We start from the raw sequence: 11,244 nt of genomic DNA on the forward strand, positions 1-11,244 counted from the left end.
TGACGAAAGACCATTATTATTATATGTTGAATTTGACTTAAATTGATTACACAATATTCGAAATCATTGAAGTCTAGTCTGTATCAAGTTAGTTTTTAAAAACAAAATTGGGTCAAAGCTTTGTATACCGTAATCAATATAACTTAATTGTGTACATTCCTAACATGTATGGTTGTTTACGTGATAGAGTACAGCTTAGTGTATATGTTCAAGGTTATATATGACTAGACGAATTTTACAATTGATATAGTTTATACAAAGACAGAGTCGAAAGGGTATTTTGTTGAGAGCTATAATTTTTATTTTACTACACCTTCACATTGAAAAATAAGTGTATCAGCTTTCATAACACGAAAACCAGAAAATTTACCTGTCTGTACTATACCCATGCATCGGTTACCTTGATTAGACAAATATATCTCAATGCTCAAGATTGATTAAAATATATATATATACTACTGAGTTATTCAACAAAGAGAAAGAAATCTGGCCGAACCTGTTATCACATATCTTAAAATGTTTATTTGATTGAACATATGATATTATCATAGAGTGATGTGCGTTTCCGCAGTCTTCTTTTGTGTACAATGGGCTTTTACAAAGACCAAGATCAAAGGAGATTGTTAAAGAACAAACTAGTATAACCTTACCAAATGTTCTAAGTCAGAAATATCATCAGTTATTGTCTGTAGATCATTGATCACAATGCCAAAAATGAAATAAAATACTTCGCAAGAGTTTCCGATACATTTTCCATGTATAAACATTTTAAAGTTTAAAAAAAAGTCTTGTGAATAAGTTGGTTGGGATGGTAGATCTTTAATATAACTAGATTTAAATTCTCAAATTGATAACTTGTGAAATTTAGCTCTGGACATATAGTGGAAGGTCGACGTCTAGCTTGTTTTGTTGTGTTAATTGCTATCCATTATCAAATTGTCATTTAACAAACATCTGTTTATTATCTATGTTAATCTGCTCATTTAGAAATAACACCCTCTCACGTCATACCTAAATATATAACTAAGTAAATTTTTACAATAATGTCGAGCAGTGTAAAAACTAAGTACGTTGCTACTTTGCTTGACCAAGTATCAGTCGACCAACAAAAGCAGTGCCAATACTAAATTGAATCTATAGCAAAAATGATATAACCGGGAATGTTTTACTTACAGGTCAAAAATAAAAATGTATAAAACATATAACAGAATTGATGATTAATATATAACTAGTAGTTAAATTATAAAAAAAAAAAACGCTCATTCCTCTTATGTGCGTGTACGTGGATATGAGGATGTGTGAGTTTGGTGGGAAAGGGTCATTTTATTTTAGAAATAAATTGTTTAACATTAAAATGTTGTTGTTGTTGGGAGTTAAGAAAATGTCATATGTGTGCTTGCAAAAAAACACTCTTCCATACAAAAAAATTCAAGTTCGTGTATAATACTTTGATTTTTTATTTGTTAGTATTATATTAGATCCCATAGTTTTGACTATATAAATGACTGTAGTATATGAATCAGTAACAACTGTGATATGTAACCTTTAATTAACGAGGCGCATGCAAGGATGACAGGATGGACTGCACTCTTTTCTTGACCAATAAATCTTCTGAATTTGTTTTAGTGTCCGCTTCTTTACATCAATATTTGATGTCCTCATTTCTTTTGACAAATCCTTGATCCCTCACTGGTTTAACTGTTATTATTTATCGAACTCAAACATCTTTTTTTGTGTGGCAAATCCTTGATCTTTTACTAGATAAACTGTTTAATGAACTCGAAAATCCCTTTTGTGGCACATCCTTGATCTCTTGCTAGATGAACTGTTGACCGAACTCTAACTTTCCAACCAGTAATAATCTAATAAAAATGGATGGCATTTTTTACCTTATGTTGGCAAGTGTGATTGCAAAGTTTGAGTTCATTTACATCCCATTAGCAATTGTTCGATCTTTTGATCATTAGCATAAGTTGAAAGATACCCTTATTTGAACTATTGCATTATCCTAATTGGGATTAACAGGACTTCAATTGAGTATAGAAGGTTAACAATGCTTACAAAAGAACAAATTCTAATTGTGTATTTTTTATTCGGTCGATTTTTTTTATGAATGAATGTGTGGAAATTTCCAATGGAAATTGCCTAAATTTATTAATAGTAGCAAGAAAATTCTCAGTGTGTACACTGTATTTTACGAGCATTTTTATTTAAATGCCATGCACAAATATTTAAATGTTGTCCAAAATATAGTACATAACATCCAATAAGTTTTCAGACTGAGTCAGTTGGTTACTTAGTACTCTGAAAACGGGGAATGATTACTCAATGAATAAAAAACAAGCTCTTTTCTTACAAATTTGAAATAAATTGTATTTTTTGTTACCAATCGATACTTATTTCATTGCCTCGTAAAAAGTATAAGAACAGAAAAGTATTACATTCCCATATTTTTTCTTAGCTAGATGTGATCTTTATGTGACACAAAAAGAATTTCTAAAAAAAAGGATTAATATCATTGAACAAAACAAACAAAAACAGATCAATGAAGTATCCTGTGGTAGGTACATACACATTGACGGTTATGGCTATCTATTTGTCGAACGTTCTTCTTGGAAAGTAGAGAAATTTTGGAGAAAACCTGTGTTTCACTATGATAAATAGATATAGATACATTTAAATAATGACCCAATTTTGTCAAAATCAGTATAGACATTAGCGCATTAAACATTTATAACGCAATTATGGAATATAACACGTGTTAATAATATAACTATTACATTCATTATGTTTAGAGTTCGATGACCATGTACCGGAAACATCATCGAATTCATTATGAAATAAACTTTTATGAAGTGAAACAGACATTGTTCAACATATTAAGTTGAAATTATATTTTACTTTATAGATAGATAAAAATGGCACAAGGTTATCCCCTTCATATCTCCCAGTATCCATTATACTACATTGGCTTGCAATATTTACCAGAAAGCGCATTAGAAAAGTTGGCAGATATACTAGATGTACCTGGCATTGTTTGCATGGAGTTATTTGCTGAGAAGATAAATAGAGAGCATGAACATAAGCTAGACCTTGATACAAGCAGAGTACAGGTAAATTTCTTCTGAGTTTTTTACTATTTTTTAAAAACCGATTGTAGCTTTGGTGTTAGTACTTAATGACACATTCATCGCGCATTACCATTAATATCCATGAATTAAAAAAACCTAAGGTAGTTACTGTCAATCATCGAAAATTTAGTTTCTCCTAAGGGATATGTTTTTTTTTTTTTATTAAAGTTTGGTTTTATCACTGGCATTTACAACTCACCTTTATAATATTGAAAAAAATAAAAGGAATCCGATATAAACTTAGATATTATTATGTTATGGGATAGAAACAAAATGATTGTTACTAGATAAATTCTATAGTAGCGTAACATATATATATATTTCAGGCGTTTCGATATCAAATATTCCAGAGACCAACCAAACTTTTATTTAGACACTTAATGAAATTAGGAATTACAATTGGACAAGTACAATATGTTTTGGATAACATGGGGGCAGCGACTCGCCACATCTTTATAAACCATTACAAAGGTATGTTATTAGATAGTGTAGTTATTAATTTGTTTAACATGAAATATTGTTTTATCTAATAATAATTACATTAGATGTATGTTTCATTATAATACGTTATTCTGATTGGCTAATTGCACATCACATGTTATTTCGTAAGCAGCTGCATGAAACAATAACATTTCATTCATGATGACACGAGGTCCTACAATAAAGTGCACAGGTGAACTTAAAAATTTAACTTCATGAAAATCGTGTTTTTATAATCCTAGCTAAAAAATGTAATTATAAGTATTGAATGCTTCTTTTTGTAACTTTATAGGGTTGTAAAAGCGTTGACCGTGCGTACATTTTTAGAATGAAGCGCTTCCGCGCTTCATACAAAATGTACTTCGGTCAACGCTTTTACACCCCAATAAATTTACAAAAAGAAGCATTCAATTCTTAAATGATATATTGATATGTTTCATTTAACACAAACGTTCTCAAATATAGGAATCAGATCTACGTAAACATTGCGATTGAAATTAGTATATGTCAACATATTGTTTGGTATATAGACGACACATTAACAAAATGTGCATGAAATAAAGCAACACAATACACCCCGAATAAAACATAAAGCACACATACAGTCTAAATTCGTTCTTTATCTTGAAAAGATAGCAAAGAAAACGTTTGGATTTATTTTGTTTGTTAAATAAATTTTCTTTAGAAATATTCTAAGAGCAAAGAACAAGTTTGCATTTCTGTTCTGTATCTGTAATAAATTCTTATGTAATCTCGGACCGGTAGCGTGAATCAAGGCGAAAATTGATCAATCGATCAGTTGTCGGTGTTTTGGCTGACGATCATTAACATACCAAACGTAGAACTGTAACGACAAAATCATACAATCTATAAAACAATAAGACATACTAACATTTAAACCAAAACGTACACTTAATAATCATATATAGGTATAGGAAGATGTGGTGTGAGTGCCAATGAGACAACTCTCCATCAAAATAACAATTTATAAAAATAAACCATTATAGGTTAATGCACGGCCTTCAACACGGAGCCTTGTCTTACACCGAAAAAAAGCTATTAAGGGCCCAACAATTACAAGTGTAAAACCATTCAAACGGGGAATATGTATATTGCAGATATTACTCAGATGTACAACCATGATATGATGAGATATCCTAGCACATCTACTGCATCAGAACACAATTGCACCTGTATAGGGTGTAGAGAAAGGGATGTTCGGGGTTCCCAAATTAACAATCACTCTTACAATCAAAGGTATGCGGCAGATAGATCTTCTACTTCCCTACCAAATCCACACAGCCTCAGACCCCGGACTAACCATAACCAACCCGACAGAACACCAGATGGACAAATACAAAATGACCCTAATCGTCAAAGATATGTAGAAGGAAGGTCTCCCCCTTTCGGAACAAATCAAAACAACAGGATACCATATCAACAAAGACAAAACGATTCGAGACATGAAAATACCGTTCATTTGCTACATGAAAGTAGATTACCAAATAATGTACAGCCTTTCCAACCTGGACACATGGAAATTGAACCCGATTGGATCCATCCGTCCGAATGTGAATGTCATTGTAACGATAGAAACTGTAAAGAATGCGAGGAAAGACGACTGCTTGACCCAGAAGAAACAACAGTATTGTCTTCTTACCCGCCTAGGGAATACAGAAATCAGCCAATGAACACGACAAGGTCAAACAATTTTTCTTCTAGGACAACGAGACACGTGCCTGTGAATGATGAAAGAAACATAAATAATAATGTGCAAACAGACTATGTTAGTTACTCGGAAAATCCATCAAGTTCGTTCAGTCTTCGAGCGTGTCCTGACGGCAATTCTCATTTGTCTGCTATGGAGTCTTCAATTACAAGTAAACACTCATGTTCAAATAAAGATACACTTAAATGTACATGTAAAACACCACCTGTGTGCACATGCAGAAAAGGAGAGGTTCAAAACTCATGTAGCGGAGATGATCGGAAAAGATTAAGTACACCTGTTGAAAAATTATATGCAAGTGAAATCGATTCCTCTAGGCTTTCAGTGCCATCAATTTCTGATCCAAACTTAAGTACTAGTCCTGGAAATAGAAGGACCTCCATTGATCAATCAGGTAAATAAACTCATTATAGATACCAGGACTAAATTTAGTATCTACGCCAGACGCGCGTTTCGTCTACAAAAGACTCATCAGTAACGCTCGAATATTTTTTTTTAAAAAGGCCAAATAAAGTACGAAGTTGAAGAGCATTGAGAACCAAAATTCGTAAAAAGTTTGGTCAAATACAGCTAAGGTGATCTATGCCTGATGTATAAAAGCCTTAGTATTTTTTAAAATTCAAAAATTTGTAAACAGTGAATTTATAAATATAACCATATCAATGACAATTCATGTCAGCACAAAAAGTGCTGACTACTGGGCTTGTGATACCCTCGGGGAAATAAATCTCCACCAGCAGTGGCATCCACCCAGTGGTTGTAAATAAACTCATCATATATTCCAAGACTAAATTTAGTATATACGCCAGACGCACGTTTTGTCTTTTCGTAAGAAGCTTCAAACCCAAAAGTTAGTAAGATATTCATAGCAGTTTGTATTGTGAACATGGTGAGTGAAAAAAGTATGGTTAAAGGTTTTTAAATCTAATCGATTCTTTCTTGACATGATGATAACTTATAGTTCTCGGTCTTGTATTTCGCAATGAAGTGTTCACCATTTTGATAATCTATGATAGAACATTTACGCACCTTTTATTTGTTCTGAAACAAATATTCTGGACTGCATTGCGTGATGGAGTGATATTCCATCAGACAGTCGTCGAAATTCTAATGAACACAAATACGTCATTGCTAGTCGACATGTTCTCGTATTTATATGCAAAACATTAGGTGAGCAAATCCTGTTATTTAAAATATACATTTATGAGTGACTATATCTCTTATACCCGAGTGAACTTGATCAAGTCATTTTACTGAAAAAATCTTTTCCTGGATTATATTCTAATCTGCAATTTTGGAAGGTGTCTATTGTTGAAGAATCTAATAGACCTAGATAAGCTACACAAACTATTTAGATATTTTAGTTTTGAAACATTAACATTTATATTTTTTTTCAGGCATTAGTATATTAATCTCCTATACTGATGACGTGAAACAAGATGTGATTAAAATAGCAGGAAAACTAAAACGCCTGGGACACACTGTGAACACAGACCTTCATAAAGAATCTTTTGTTTCGGCTAAGAATCAAGGATTTGTAAGTGAACGAGACCAATACACATGGCTTCGAAACCGATACAAACATGCGGACTATATCATTATTTGCTCATCAAAAGGATATATTGAGGCCATCAACTTGGACAAAGTTTGTCCTAGTCCACATTACTTAAACGCCAAATATATCTTTGAACTTATTAAACAAGATCCACAAAAAAGCGAGAAGACAATCGAAATCTGCTTTCACAACACATACGTTAAAGACAAACTTTGCTTACCGTTTACCCGGAAATTCCTTCTTCCAAATGAGATGGCTTCCCTTATAAGTCAAATACAAAGATAACAGTCATTGATTAAAAGGAATAGTCATATAATAAAGTTCTCAGTTACCAGTTAAAGGAAATGTACGACTGATATATAAAATTGCACACGAATCGTTATCTTATAGCAATTAGCGAATTTAAATTTAAATTTAAGACTAAGCTATCGTTCGTTAGTCATGGACATTTCATGCAATCAATGTTAAAAGTAAGATTTTGGTAAATGCAGTTGTTCTCCTTCCGTCTGTGCCATAGTGTTTGTCTTTCATTGACATTTTTTGTTATTTTAAGACGATTACTACGACTGAGAACATTTGAGAATAATTGCACTGGTCTCGATTCGGCCGATTCCGTTCGATAGCGAATTTGCTCAAGGATAACTCAATTTGAATAGTTGTTAATATAGTTCAACAAGAGAATCTTTTTGTAAATAAACCTTATTCTGCTGGTCAGATGATTTAGTGAATAGACGCAAGTTGCCAATACAAACACTGCTGTGCAGTTGTCGTTTGGAGGCATCTCATTACGCTTATAGAAATATGTATATACAAAGTAGTTATTGAAAATGATCTTAATGCATTTTTGATGTTTGTTATACCTGTATTGTTGATATTAAATAAATTTATAACTTTGAATATAAAAATAAAAAACAAATTGAAATATTTCGTGATTTTAGGAATATATTTAACTCAAAACTTGATATGTCCACTCAACCGTTCACAATAAAATAAATTAAATAAAACATACAAACCCAACAAAAAATAGAGAAAACTCAGGTTTGATATAAATATTTGTGAGCAGCTGCTGATTCACTAATGATATCTTTTAGTAAGTGTAAATTATTTACAGGATGACAAAGGCCACATATTTCAAAATATACATATACATTACCTCATATGATTTGTTGATTCGGTTAATGAATGTTTCTCTGGTTTTTTTTATAAAGATTAGACCGTTGGTTTTCCAATTTAATTGGTTTTACACTAGTCATGTGTGTGGCATTTTGTAGCTTGCTGTTCGGTGCGAGCCAAAGCTCTGTGTTGAAGATCGTACTTTGACCTATAACTTTAACAAATTGTGACTTGGGTGGAGAGTTGTCGCAGTGGCATTCATATCACATCTTCTTATATCTATTAGCACCAGTCACATATGAAAACAAACCCAGAGCATTTATTGGTTTGTCATTTATCTTGACAATTACTTGAACATCTTCGGTGATCCTACTTAGTAGCAATTACATTAAAGTATAATTGTCAATATTTATCAGATATTTATCGAATACCGATACGATTTGTTTCTTTGCTGGAACATTAAAACCATACTTTATAATACTGATCTTGACTAAAAAAAACAACCAAATATTGTTAACAATGTGGAAAACCCATACTATCCCCAATCGAAAATACAAAGTTAAAAAGTAATTAATCTCCATTTAATCATGCTATCTAATTATAGTCTGGAATAAACAAAACAAATGTAAAGCAAATTGGTCTATCTGCACATGCATATAATAAGCATGGAATAGAAGTGTCTATTTGGCAAAACAAAGTTTAAAGTCTTGATGTATTATATACATTCTTGACACCACAATATGTGGTATCAATTTAAAAGTGTTAACATATATACAGTGCTGCATAACGATAATCAATATAATATAAAACCTTTTGAATGCAACTGTGCAAAGTTTTGGCTGTATTCCAAAACGTCGGTCCCATTATTTAAACATCTAAATCAAAATGTTTATCGTAGTTTAATAGAGTAAAGTGGAGTGCATATTAGCAAAAACGAATACCTCAAACTTTCCTCAAAAACTTGTTATAGTTTATCGTTGTTTATTGATGGGATTAATGCTGAATAGTCTTTTTTCATTGACTAATTATAATGTTGTTCATTTGTGGCTTTTTCTTTTGTCCTCTTTCGTGTCTATTTTTCATTGAAATTTGTTTTGATTGTTCTCTTCTCCTATTTGTTTAAAAAGATTAACCTTTCCAATTTTTTGATTAATTGGATATATTCATAGTTTTTTTCAATTCAAATCTATAATTTGAACGGAACGTTACAGTCAGTTGTCTATGTATTGTATGATTGTTATCTTTCACAGCAGTGTTGTGGACATAGTATTTTCCTTAACTTAAGATGCGATAATAATTCCGAAATGTACTGAAAGTATATAGTTTCCGCCATTCAATCTCATATTATGCCATTGAAGATAACATGTTATATCTACAGCTTACAAAAGGATACGTACTATATCCGACTAGAATTTACAGAAAGTTATTGGTGCTATTTGCTCTGCTTTATAATGCTTGCATTTTCATGATGATTGTAACATTTGTATGTATCAAATTTGTGTTTTCTCATGAAAAGAGTTGGCTTGACATATTTTGCTGAATAAGAGTCAAAACAGATGAGACACAGTAAAATCATACTTATGAAGTCTTCTGCATAACACAATTTAAAATCAATAATGAGCATGCATATAAATCAAATCGTTTATAGAATACTATACATATTATACGAGTAATAAATACAATAGGAATAAAAGATAGACACAGTAGCAATGATTGATAAAGAAAGGCATAGAATTCAAATACCAGTCTTGCATTTTATATCGGTTAAACCCATACTGATCAATGTGTCATAAAACTCACCGACTTTAAATAAAATGTTACACTTGTCGTTTGGAGGCATCTCATTACGCTTATAGAAATATGTATATACAAAGTAGTTATTGAAAATGATCTTAATGCATTTTTGATGTTTGTTATACCTGTATTGTTGATATTAAATAAATTTATAACTTTGAATATAAAAATAAAAAACAAATTGAAATATTTCGTGATTTTAGGAATATATTTAACTCAAAACTTGATATGTCCACTCAACCGTTCACAATAAAATAAATTAAATAAAACATACAAACCCAACAAAAAATAGAGAAAACTCAGGTTTGATATAAATATTTGTGAGCAGCTGCTGATTCACTAATGATATCTTTTAGTAAGTGTAAATTATTTACAGGATGACAAAGGCCACATATTTCAAAATATACATATACATTACCTCATATGATTTGTTGATTCGGTTAATGAATGTTTCTCTGGTTTTTTTATAAAGATTAGACCGTTGGTTTTCCAATTTAATTGGTTTTACACTAGTCATGTGTGTGGCATTTTGTAGCTTGCTGTTCGGTGCGAGCCAAAGCTCTGTGTTGAAGATCGTACTTTGACCTATAACTTTAACAAATTGTGACTTGGGTGGAGAGTTGTCGCAGTGGCATTCATATCACATCTTCTTATATCTATTAGCACCAGTCACATATGAAAACAAACCCAGAGCATTTATTGGTTTGTCATTTATCTTGACAATTACTTGAACATCTTCGGTGATCCTACTTAGTAGCAATTACATTAAAGTATAATTGTCAATATTTATCAGATATTTATCGAATACCGATACGATTTGTTTCTTTGCTGGAACATTAAAACCATACTTTATAATACTGATCTTGACTAAAAAAACAACCAAATATTGTTAACAATGTGGAAAACCCATACTATCCTCAAGTCGAAAATACAAAGTTAAAAAGTAATTAATCTCCATTTAATCATGCTATCTAATTATAGTCTGGAATAAACAAAACAAATGTAAAGCAAATTGGTCTATCTGCACATGCATATAATAAGCATGGAATAGAAGTGTCTATTTGGCAAAACAAAGTTTAAAGTCTTGATGTATTATATACATTCTTGACACCACAATATGTGGTATCAATTTAAAAGTGTTAACATATATACAGTGCTGCATAACGATAATCAATATAATATAAAACCTTTTGAATGCAACTGTGCAAAGTTTTGGCTGTATTCCAAAACGTCGGTCCCATTATTTAAACATCTAAATCAAAATGTTTATCGTAGTTTAATAGAGTAAAGTGGAGTGCATATTAGCAAAAACGAATACCTCAAACTTTCCTCAAAAACTTGTTATAGTTTATCGTTGTTTATTGATGGGATTAATGCTGAATAGTCTTTTTTCATTGACTAATTATAATGTTGTTCATTTGTGGCTTTTTCTTTTGTCCTCT

This window comes from Mytilus trossulus, chromosome 9, assembly GCF_036588685.1.
Source record: "Mytilus trossulus isolate FHL-02 chromosome 9, PNRI_Mtr1.1.1.hap1, whole genome shotgun sequence".
NCBI classification, from domain to species: domain Eukaryota; kingdom Metazoa; phylum Mollusca; class Bivalvia; order Mytilida; family Mytilidae; genus Mytilus; species Mytilus trossulus.